Source organism: Arvicola amphibius, chromosome 7, assembly GCF_903992535.2.
Source record: "Arvicola amphibius chromosome 7, mArvAmp1.2, whole genome shotgun sequence".
Classification (NCBI taxonomy): domain Eukaryota; kingdom Metazoa; phylum Chordata; class Mammalia; order Rodentia; family Cricetidae; genus Arvicola; species Arvicola amphibius.
The window spans coordinates 94,909,999-94,922,758 of record NC_052053.1 but is presented as its reverse complement, the minus strand read 5'-3'; positions in this window follow the sequence as shown (position 1 = coordinate 94,922,758).

Genomic DNA, 12,760 nt, shown 5'->3' with positions numbered 1-12,760 from the left:
CCAGCTAAAGTTCCCAGCTTCTGTCTCAGGCGGTGGATCCATGGCTTCTCTCTGAGTCCACCTTCTTCCTCCCAGCATTCAGTTCCATCTTCCCCGCCTACCTAAGTTCTGCCCTGCTATAGGTCCCAAGTAGATTTTTATTCATTAATAAAAGCAATACATAGACAGAAGTGCAGTGTTGGGAGCTGCGGGCAGGCTGCTTCCCGCTCGGCTCCCAGCTGCCTGGCTAGCTTATGCCCCGAAATAACAACACACAAACTGCATTCATTTAAACACTGCCTGGCCCATTAGTTCCAGCCTCTTACTCATATCTTGATTAACCCATATCTAATAATCTGTGTAGCACCACGAAGTGGTGCCTTACCGGGAAGATTCTAGCATACGTCCATCTTGGGCTGGAGCTTCATCGTGTCTGTCCCAGAGAGCAGAGGCATGGCGATTTATTAACTTCCCTTCCCAACATTCTGTTCTGTCTACTCCGCCCACCTAAGGGCTGGCCAATCAAATGGGCCAGGCAGTTTCTTTATTAACCAATGAAATCAACGCAAACAGAAGACCCTCCCACATCGCAGAAGGACCTCCCACACCACAGTCTGGAAACCCGTGTGTTTTGCTGCTCAGTGTGATAGAAAGTGCATGACTTAGAAGCATTCTCGGGAAGGAAGTATGACCTGATGGTGATTAGCTGGGAGTGAGGATCATAGGAAGCTGTGTCCCTTGGCTTCTATCGCTGTGACAAAAACGCCATGACCGAAAGCAGCTCGGGGAGGAAAGGGTTTACTTGGCTCATAGCTCCCATCACTGTTCATTATCAAAAGAGTCAGGCCAGGAACCCAGGGCAAGAACCTGGCAGGAGGCAGGAAGGGAAGCAGAAGCCGTGGAGGGTACGGTGACGGGATTCCCGTTCATCGCTCCTTCAGCCTGCTTTCTTTCTTTCTTTCTTTCTTTTTTTTTTGTTTTGTTTTTCGAGACAGGGTTTCTCTGTGGCTTTGGAGCCTGTCCTGGAACTAGCTCTTGTAGACCAGGCTGGTCTTGAACTCACAGAGATCCACCTGCCTCTGCCTCCCGAGTGCTGGGATTAAAGGCGTGCGCCACCACCGCCCGGCCTCAGCCTGCTTTCTTAAACAGCCCAGGATCACCTGGCCAGTAGTGGCACCACCCAAAGTATTGGGCTCCTCCCCATCAGTTATTAATAAAAGACAAGTGTCCCCAGACTTGCCTACGGGCAATCCGTTGCAGGCATTTTCTCCACCGAGGTTCCTTTTTTCCCAGATAACTCTGGTTCCTGTCAAACAAACAAAAGTCAACAAGCAGTGCAGCATTTGTGTTCAGATCCTTTTCTGTTTCCTTGTCTGAGTAAGGAGGCTTCCTTCTTTCCTCTCTCTCTCCCTGCCACCCCCACCCCTGCACCTCCCTTATGTAGGGCCACGCTATGCTACATGGCCACAGTTGGACTGGAACTTGATACCCTCATGCCTCAGCTTCACGAGCCCTGAGATGACAGTGATGTACTGCCACCCCTGACAAGAGGTCCCTTACTCTGGGCTGTTTTTTTCTGAATGATATTCCTTTGGAATAGGGAGGAAACTTTGAAGCAAGGTCTTATGGAGTTCATAGGGAGAAGTAGGAGAGACAGTCACAGTAAAATATCCGATATCCCATCACCTGTCTGGCCAAGGAAGAACAGTCCACTCAGCTTCTGAGACCAGGACGCAGTCATTGGGTTCTCAGGAGCTTCAGGCAGGGAGAGACAGCCAGTGCAACCCTGTGAGATTCTCCTGATGGTGGCTGGCAGTTGGCTCTGCTGTACTGAGTACTCCACACATAACGGGTACAAATATTTTCCATACAGATTTCTCTAAAATCTGTATCAAGCTTTTTGGCTTCAGGCTGCAAAGATTTGGGGGAAAGAGCAATTTTTGTTTTCAGTATTTTTGTAACAGAAAAGTCTGAGAGAAAAAAAATTGGATATATTAGAATCCTAGCCAGGTTTTGAGATTGGGGACTAGAGCGAACTAGAGATCAGATTTGGTTTATTAGGGTAGGTAGTCTAGTGTCCGATGTCCATCGGGTTCTGCTACAGTCTTCCCCTCCCTCCCTTCTCTCCTTCCATCCTCCTGCCTCAGCCTTCTGAGCACTGGGAATAATAATATTGAGAAGTTCCTTAGTGAGCCTCCCACATCTGTTTAGTTCTTACTCAGCAATCAAGATTCAATCGTACATGAGGTTTTCATGAGGCACTCAAGAAAGCTAGAGTTTGTTTGTTGGAATAGCTGGGAAAGTATCTACCTTATCAAAGCCGTAGAGAAGCACGCCTGCTAGACATCCACGTGAAGATGGTACACGAGCCCCTGAGGGCACAGCAGGGCTGTCAACAGGCTGCAAGGTGACTGATAAGAGAACGAGGCAGTCATTTTCACATTTATTTTATATTGATCGACAGCATGAATTGAGCTAGAAAAATTTAACTGGAACCCATAAAAGACAAGTATATAAAATGTACAGGCTTCCTCTTCTGGGTCAGGTATCTTGATTGATTCTCTTGCGGGAAAACAAAAGGTCCTAGGTGAAGGGTCTTAAAGGATTTGATGAGCTGAGAGGAATAAAGTGAAGTTCTCAGGGTGGGGTGGGAGTCATGCAGAGATGCAGAGGAAGTAGACTGCCACCACAGCCAGCTTCTTGTCTGCAGGACCTGGAACTCAGAATTACAGCCCTGGTACATCTCACGACAGGCATCACGTTCACGTTCATTCATATTCATGCATGATATCATTAAGGGAAAAATACTCATATCATTAAAGAAAAACAAAACAAAAAATCTCAAAGCTATAGCAAAACAAAAAAAATAAAAAATCAAAAACATTCAGGCCATGGTGGCTCATGCCTTTAGTCCGAGGACTTGGGAGGCAGAGGCAGGTGGATCTCGATGAGTCCAAGGCCAGTCTGGTCTACAGAATGAGTTCCAGGATAGCCAGGGCCACACAGAGAAACCCTGTCTTGAAGGAAAAAAGATGAAAGAAAGAAAAAAAAGGAAGGAAGGAGGAAGGAAGGGAGGGAGGGAGGCAGGAAGGAAGGATCTAGCATACATATCAGAAGCTATGAAGCCATGAGAGATCTCCTAAATTCTAATTTTCCCCTGAAATATCAGATTCATCACTGGTAACAAAGTTGTTTTCCTTTAAATACCAGGCTGATACGGCTCTCTTTTGAGAAATTGTCTACCTAATACCTAAGTCTTCATGTCAATCATTCTGTCAAGTGGACTAAAACCCCGATATGTATATCACAGTATTGTATTGGAGAAATTTTATCGCTTGTCTGGGAAGATGGATCACAGGTAATGTGCTGCCATGCAAGCCTGGTGACCTGAGTTCAGTGCCAGGAAATCATGAAAACTGGAAGGAGGGAACTGATTCCACAAAACAGTCCTCTACCTCTCTACCCTTGATGCAGCATGCTCTGTCTGTCTCCCTCTCTCTCTCTCTCTCTCTCTCTCTCTCTCTCTCTCTCTCTCTCTCTCTCTCCCTCTCTCCTTCTCCCCCCTCTTACACACATATCTTTCTGAAAGTTTTGTTTTATTTTATTATTTTATGTGTATGGGTGTTTAACCTACATATACATCTATGCCCAAGTGTGCAGTGCCCACAGAGGCCAGAAGAGGGCATTGGGTCCAATGGAACTGGAGTTACAGATGTTTGTCGGTGCTGGAAATTGAACCCAGATCATCTGGAAGAGGAGCCATGCTTTTAGCCACTGAGTCATTACCCTAGCCCCCGTAAAATAAAAGGATTAAAAGAATAATAGAATTCTTACAGGGAAACAATAAGACAAAGAACCCGCACCCGCTGTCGATGGGATCTAGTGTCATTCTCCAAGGTTAAGTATAGCTTTGTTACACGACCCAGCTATTCCAGTCCTAATATAAACGCAAGAGAATCGAGAATATATGGACATACAAAAGTTTACAAACAAATATTCATAATAGCTAAAAAACAGGTCACCGAAATACATAGTACATTCCAGGTCAGTCATAGCTACACAAACAGTGAGACCCTGTCTTCCCCTCAATACCACAAAAGGAGTAGGGGCTGGGAAGGATATAGATCCCCAGCACCTATGTAAGTCACAGAAACCAGATACAAAAGATTACATATTATACTATTGTCTTTATAATAAATATACAGATAAAAACGAGTATAGAGGGAAAGCAAATAAATCGTTTTCTGCATCTGGATACAGAGAGAATTTTGGGTGAATGGGAAATGACTAGTAGTAGGCAAGGTTTCCTCCTGAATAATAAAAAATGCTAAAAAAAAAAACCTAGCTAATATTGGTCGTGAGGAGCTTCAGGGCTATCTCCCAAATACTGAATTGTACAGAGAAACAAATTACGTTGTATAGATTATATCATATAGAAATGGTACCTTTTACTTTTTAAGATTTATTTACTTTTGTGTGCACAAGTGTTTTGTACGTATGTGTGTGCACCATTTGTCTACCTGGTGCCCTTGGTGGGTCGGAAGAGGACATTGGATCCCCTGGGGCTGGAGTTATAGATGGCTGTGAGCCACCATGTGGATTTTGGGAACCAAATCCAGGTCTTCTGCAAGAACAAGTGCTCTTAGCTGTGGTGTCATCTCTCCAGCCCCATGATGCTATTATTTTTTTAAATTAGACATATTCATAAAATTCAAATTCCTGTAAATGCAAACTGGTTAAGGGGGAGTCTTCCCTCTGTAAGATTTAACCATTGGCAAAACAACAAACAAACAAACAAAACAAAACAAAACAACAACAAAAAAGTTAGGGGTCAGGCACAATAAAACTATAAAGAAAATAGGGGTTAGGAATTTATTTTAAAATTTTTTGCATGAGGTGTGTGTGTGTGTGTGTGTGTTTGTGTGTGTGCTTGTGGAGGCAAGGAGAGGGCATCAGATCTGTCCCATGGAGATGGGCTTACAGGTGGTTGTTAGCCATCTAACGGGTGGCTCTGAAAACTAAACTCCAGTCCTCTGCAAGAGCAGCATGTGCTCTTAACCACTGAACCATCCCTCCAGCCACCCCTCCCCCAGCCACCCCTTCCCCAAAGCCACCCCTTCCCTGCAGCCACCCCTTCCCCCCAGCCACCCCATCTCTCTAGGTACCCCATCCCTCCAGCCATTCCATCCTCCCAGCCACCCCCAAATTGAAAGCCCCAAATGAGTACACATTTGAAGATGGTGCTTACTTCTGAGTGTGATGAGAATGGAGCACATCGTTCAGAGATGGGTACCATACCCTAACACCACATGTCAATTATATTATTGTTCTTCAAAGCCTAATATGTTTTACAATTATTTGTTTAATTTCACTGGTTAATGTTTATGAAAAGTAACAAAATTCTTAAGAGGCAGACATCTTGCCTATTCTGGAACTTACTATGTAGACCAGGCTGGCCTTGAACTCACAGAGATCTGCTTGCCTCTACCTCCAAGTGTTGGGATTAAAGGCACCTTTGATAACACACCTGGTCAGTAGCAAAAATTTAAAAGAGAAGGGAGAGAAGGGGGATGAAAGGAAAGAAGAGAGGGAGAGAGGGAGAGCAGCCACAGGCTGAAAACAACAGTAAATAAGTGTGTGATTAAAGACATAATCTATACAGATAATTAACTCTTAAAACTCAACAAAGAGAAAGTTGGATTAGAAATTGGGTACAAGGCGTAGGTAGATCCCTCACAAATAAAGTCATAGAGATGTCAGACAAGCATATGAAAAATGTTGAGCATCATATGATCAAAGATTTACAAATTAAAACGGGCTATGCAGCTATGAGAATAGCAGAAATATAACACACAGACAACAAATGCCAACAGCCATGAACAATATAAACTGTCCTTGCTGGTAGGAATGCAGATGGGTACAACCTTTTCAGAAGTGGGCTTGTCACTGCCACCGCCTGATCAGCAAGCACAATCCTGGGTGTTTACCCAAAGTCATGTCCACACAAAAGCAAACTGATGTTTATAGGAGTTTTTGAATGCTTGGAGTAGAATGTTTGCTGGGAGAGGGGATGTTGGTAGCGAGCCCAGAACTAGTGTAAGCCAACATTCCCCTCTGTTCATGTAAACAGGTGCTTGACCCCAGCACCTGGCCAGATGTCCTCTTGATTTCCTAACATTCCATCAGTGAAAAAAGTCACCAGCTCAGCACCTAACGGAGTTACTCTCTCCAATGGGTCCGGGTGAGTTAGAAGTAGGGTAAAGTTCATGGCAGGCTCTCAACTGGGTAACTTCTGCACAAAGCTCTGGGAAGTGAGCCAACAGCAGCATTAGCAGGATGATGTCCTTGTACCTTCCACTTATGCTAACCTCTCTGAATGTCAGTGTCCTCCTCTAAGGACAAAGGATGAGGCTGTGTAAAGGGAGAGACACAGAACTGCAATTTTATATCCAATATCAGATTCCTGGGAAGACACTGGATGCCCAGCTCTACAGACCTGGAACAAAAATATCGTCATGAATTTCAGGGTAATTTAGACACAAGGTCATGACTATGCAAATTTTCTAGAAGTCTCCATCTTCTGGGCAAGTCAGGATTGAGGAGGAGGAGGAAGGATCTGAAGTGGACAGGCCGTGACAACCCTGCAACACGGACAGACAGTGCCGAAAATCCCCTGCGGTGACGTCGCTCCCGGAGTGTAGTGTGCGTTACTCACTGTTCTAAAGTTTGTACTTGGAAATAATTTTATCCTTAGACAAATCTTGAAAACATCTTAGAGGCCCTGATGCCCTCCACACAGGTTCTACTTTCCATACCCACAGTACCAGCTGGACGGATCAGCTGGTAAAGATGCCTGCTGTCAAAGTCGAGATGCCCGATCCCTTGAGCCCTCTGGCCTCCACACGGTGCTGTGGTACCTGCCTGCTCCCAACTCCAAACATTACTCATTAGCCTCTTTAGTGATCACGGAATTATGTGATAAAACTTCGAAGTACATCAGAGCATCAAGAATGACAAAGACGCAGACACCTAACCGTCCCGTTTGTTGTCAGGCCTGGGAGAAAGGCACTGCCAGAGGACAGCGGAGTATACGCATGTCCAGGAAATGATCAGATTTCTAATCTAATCTAAGGGAGATGAAGACGTGATAGTGGTTGTTGACCAGAAGCAGCCCAAGCATCCACCAGCAATCGAGTGGAACAAAGGGAGGTTTATTTCCAACAGTCTAAGGAAGCTCTAGGAAGAAGGAGTCTCCAAAGCAACGTTGGAGGAAACATCCAAATCCCGAGACAGCACATCCAATAATATCATGAGATAAAATTCACAATGTAGGTGAAAGAAAGAAAGTGTTTGAAGTCTGTCTGTAAATGCCAACACAGTAAAGTAGGCCAAGAGACAGCCACACACACTCCAGACAGGGCCGAGGGAGAACAGGGCACAGGCATCCAGTGTCCAGTTGTTTTGGCATCGTTGTCCAGCAGAGTGCTGTCCACCTTGTGCTCCTTGGGATATTCTTGTTGTTGTTGTGTTTTTTTCTTTTAAAACATATTTATTTATTTATTTATTCATTATGTATACAATATTCTGTCTGTGTGTATGCCTGCAGGCCAGAAGAGGGCATCAGACCTCATTACAGATGGTTGTGAGCCACCATGTGGTTGCAGGGAATTGAACTCAGGACCTTTGGAAGAGCAGGCAATGCTCTTAATGGCTGAGCCATCTCTCCAGCCCATGTTTTTTTGTTTTTCAAGTCAGAGTTTCACTGTGTAGTCCTGGCTGTCCTGGAACACGCTCTGTAGACCAGGCTGGCCTCGAACTCACAGAGATCCACCTGCCTCTGCCTCCTGAGTGCTGGGATTAAAGGCATGTGCTACCATGCACAGTTCTGTGGAACACAGTTTTCCATTTCTATTGGTTAAAACACCTTACCAGAATGAGAAAGTTGGATAGTATGGTAAGAATGTGTAGTCGGATATTTCTTTGGGCCATCAGCTCACAAATAACAGCATGGAGACTTCTTATTAATTATGAAAGCTTGGCCTACTACTGCTTAGGCTTGTTCCTAACTAGCTCTTATAACTTAAATTAACATAAATATACGTTCTATCATGTGGCATTACCTGTCTTCCATCTTGCACCTCCTGTTTCTTCTCTGTCTGGTAACTCCAACCTTCTTCTTCCCAGAGTCCTCCCTGTCTCTGAAAGTCCTGCCTATCTCTCCTGTCTAGTTGTTGGCTGTTCCAACTTTTTATTATACCAACCACAGGAATACATTTTCACAGTGTACAAATATCCCACGAGAATAGAAGGTTTGCCTTCGTGAGCCTACTGTCTACTGGTCTCTTCAGAATTCATGCTTTTTTAAAAATATTTCTTTACTATGTATACAATATTCTGTCTGTGTGTATGCCTGCAGGCCAGAAGAGGGGATCAGACCTCATTACAGATGGTTGTGAGCAGGCAATGCTCTTACCCGCTGAGCCATCTCTCCAGCCCCTGATTTCATGGTTTTTATGTTACACCAGCATTGGGTGAGGTTTCTGATTGCTGTGTATCCTTAGTGGCAGCTGGCATTGTCCTGTCTGTGGGGTAGGGGATGGCAGTGTTTTTGTTGTTATCGTTCGTTTGCAGAATATTTTCAATGTCAAAAATACCAAATATTTTTTTGCAAATATCCATTGAGATTTGAGGTTCTGAATAACAAGAGAAATACAGATTTACCCAAGGTCACTCTGAATATTTGAAGACCATTTAAGTCTGATTATTAAAAAAAACCAAAAAAACAAAACCTTTGGTTGTGACTGCATAGAGTTTCAGACTGTTTATTTATTTATTTATTTTTACTCATTTTTAAAGTAATGTTTAGTTTTGGGTTTGGTTTGTTTCTTCCCTAGAACCTGGGCCCTGTTTTGGGATTGTGGACCCTTTTGGAGTTGGAGGTGATCTTCTGGAGTGCAGTGCTGGTTGGGGTGGGTTTCACTGTGATGGCTCTAGCCGCTGGAAGTTTAACAAAGACCAGTGCTTCTCTTATCAGGTCCCTCCTATCAGATTGTCTTGTGCACACTCTTGGTTTCAAAGAACGAATAAATTCCTAACACCCACCTCTGCCCCACCACTCCCTTGGTTTTAGAGCACACAACACAGACTCTTTTCTTTGTTTCTTTCCAAGTGTGTGTTCTGTGTGGGTGTTATGTGTGTGTGTGTGTACGTGTGTGTGTGTGTGTGTCTATGAAAGTCTAAGGACAGTGCTAGGAATCTTTTATTGGTCTTCTACCTTATTCTTTGAGGCCTGGCCTCTCAGTTAAACCCAGTGTTCACCAGTAGGGCTCTCCCTAGGCAACTTGCTCCTGGGATCCCTTGTCTCTGCCTTCCTAGGCTGGAATTGCAGTCCGGCCGGCATTACATGGGTTCTAGGGGTCCAAACACCTCTACTCTTGCTTGTGGCTATAGGTATCTCTAGCAAACACTTGTCACTATATTTTATATTAGCGATTGTGGCCTCCACAAGTCTCAGTGGGCTCGGGAGTGTGACAGTGGATGGATAGTTATATCAGTTCTCCTCTTCATTGCTGTGACCAAAGTTGCAGAAGCAACTTTCAAAGGGATTTATTTGGAGCCGCAGTGGAGGAGGGTACAGACTCCCAATGCATTTTCTACAAGTGTGCAGAAAACACAGCAGCAGAACCCACAGTGCAGCTTGCTTGCATCTCATGCATCAGGACATGAACAACTTAGGCTGGAAGGAGGTGGGCGATGACCCTACCCACTCCACCACAGTGGTCTACTTCTTTTAGGCAGGCTCCTCTTCCCAGAGATTCTACAGCCTCCTCTTCCAACAGCTGGGTACCAAGTTTTCAAACACAGGAGCCTATAGAGGATCACTCACATTAAATCATAACGTTTGGCCCCCTGTACACTCAGGGCTGTCTCAGGACACAAGTCCAATTGCTCCAACTTCAAAAGTCCTCACAATCTTAACAGAAGTATCATTGTTTAAAGTTTCAAACTCTCTACTGAAACTCAAGGTAACTCATAACTGAGCCCTATAAACAAAAAAAAAATCCAACAAAACAAAAACCAAGTTATTTGCAATATAAAATGACACAGTTCCATTCTAAAGGAACTGTTCCATGCCATGGTGCATTGTGGCGATATTTTGTTTGAGATTTAACAAATAAAGCTTGCCTGAAGATCAAAGTGTGGAGCTAACCACACTAGTTAGCCACAGAGGCCAGGTGATAGTGGCACACACCTTTAATCCTAGCACTCGGGAGACAGAGGCAGAGGGATCTCTGAGTTCAAGGCCACCCTGGGCTAGACAAAATTGATCCGGTCTAAAAGAGAAACAGAACCAAGCAGTAGTGGCTCACATCTTTAATCCCAGCGCTAGGGAGGTGGAGACAGGAGCGATATGGCTGGGCAGAGAGAGGAATATAAGGGGGAGGAGACAGGAGCTCAGGGCATTCAGTCTGAGGTTTCAGAGAGAGGGTGTTCAGTCTGAGGACTTGTAGAGACAGGATTCTCCATTTGGTCTGAGGATTTCATAGAGGTGAGAACTAGTGGTGGCTGCTCTGCTTCTCTGATCTTTCAGCTTTTACCCCAAATATCTGATTCCGGATTTTTATTATTAAAACCAAATAGAATGTGTACTACAGTGCACACCTGTGAAGGTCAGACACTTGTGAGAGTTGGGTCTCTCTACCACACGGGCTTCAGGGATGGGACTCAGGTCATCAGGTTTGGCACAACGTTCCAACGCCGTTTCTATCCACTCTCTCTGAGGGTTTTAATTACACACCTGTACACTAATCCCTCCCAAATTATCCTGGGTTCCTCCAATCTTTTTTTCTCTGACAAGAGCTAAGAGAAGCATCATAAACCAGAGTTAGAACCAGGGAGCAGCCCTTAAAGGAAAACTCTCACATCTGTAGGTTAAGAAACATTCTGGAGGCCTGCGCTGTTGGTACACGCCTTTAATCTCACCACTCCGTAGGCAGAGGCAGGACGGTCTCTTTGAGTTTGAGGTCAGCCTGGATTACATAGGGAGTTCCAGGATAGCCAGGGCTATACAGAGAGGAGGAAAAATGAAAGAAGAAGGAGAAGGAGGAGGAGGAGGAGGAAGAAAAAAAAGAAAAGAAGAAGAAGAAGAAGAAGAAGAAGAAGAAGAAGAAGAAGAAGAAGAAGAAGAGGCGCTCTCTGATGCCATAAACAGAGACAATTAAGTCACCAACAGGATGAGGAGTGGTATCACATGACCCTCATTACAGAGACGCTCGGTCTTACACTTTTCTGTGTATATTGTTATCTTTTGTTCACACGTTGGTCACTGCAGGTAACTCCACGGACCCACGGAATCCTTTACTCTGCCATCTAGTGGGCAGCACTGACAACACCCCAGATTCACTTGGGTTCAAACCATGCTGTGGCCATCCCTCCATAGCACATTCACAGGCATGATGGGACAGCAGGAGCTAAACAGCCTCCATATCAGTTCTTGGGAGATAAGGGGACGTTGTGCTGTTGATGACAGCCCAAACTGAATCTGAGTGTTCACAACCGAACTCACCCTATTCCTGGTAGTTTTACTTGGTCTTTAGCCTTCACACTAAGTTCTCAAGTAAAAAGGCAGATTTGGTGTGCTCTTCTTGGCTTTGTTCATGTCTACTAAAAGCCTGTGAACACAGGAAATAACACTGGTCCAGCGCTAGAGAGTGTAGCAGTTACTTTCTGTTGTTGGACAAAAACGTCATGACCAAGGCGTCTTACAGAAGGAAGGGGTTCGTGGGCTTATAGTGCTAGAAGAGGAAGGGTCCATCATGGCAGCAAGAGACAGGCACAGTGGCAGCAACTGAATGCTGAGACCTCACATTTTGAACTACGAGCATGAAGCAGAAAGACCCTAGGAATGGTACAAGGTTTGAAACCTCAAGGACCTCCCAGTGATATAATTCTTCCAGCAAGGTTACACACACTAGACTTCCCCCAAACAGTGCCACCAACCAGGGAACAAGAGTGCAAATACATAGAAGCCTAGGGGGAAGGCCTTATTCAAACCATGGAGATGGTATTACCTAAAGAACAGACAAAGTTGAATTTACAAAGAGACCCAGATCAACTGGGCAGTGGTGGCGCACGCCTTTAATTCAAGCACTCAGGAGGCAGAGGCAGGCGGATCTCTGAGTTTGAGGCCAGCCTGGTCTATAGTGCAAGTTACAGGACCGTCAGAGCTACACAAAGAAACCCTGTCTCAAAAAGAGAAAAAAGAAAAGAAGCTATTTTCAATTGACCACTGCTTGCAAATTGACCCAGATCAATTTGGCTGTAGAACCATTCCTAAAGCGTTTTGCTCCTAATGAAGCTGTATAGGTTTTTACATTTACCGTCAGTCACCGGTCACTTCACCTGACCTGAGAACAGAGTGAGCCAGAGAGGTCCATCCTGCCCACGAGAGGCAGTCAAACCCTGACAAACAACCACACGGCTGATCACTGGGGTTTTCATAAAAAGAGCTCGGTCAACAGGGGAATGTGGAAATGCTCCGGACCCAGGTAGAGTTGCTTTTGTTAATTCTAGCAAAACAAAATGTATGTTTACACAGAACTGGGGGTCACAAAGAAAGGACTCTCACACATAACAGTCTGATACTAGCCTAAGAGTTGGATAGAACTTTGAGGCCTCTGTAAACACAGACACAATAATTCCAGAATAAACGCTACTATCACCAACAATAATAACTTGCTAAGAATACCTGTCCAGCAACTTTCCATTCGAATCTCCTTGA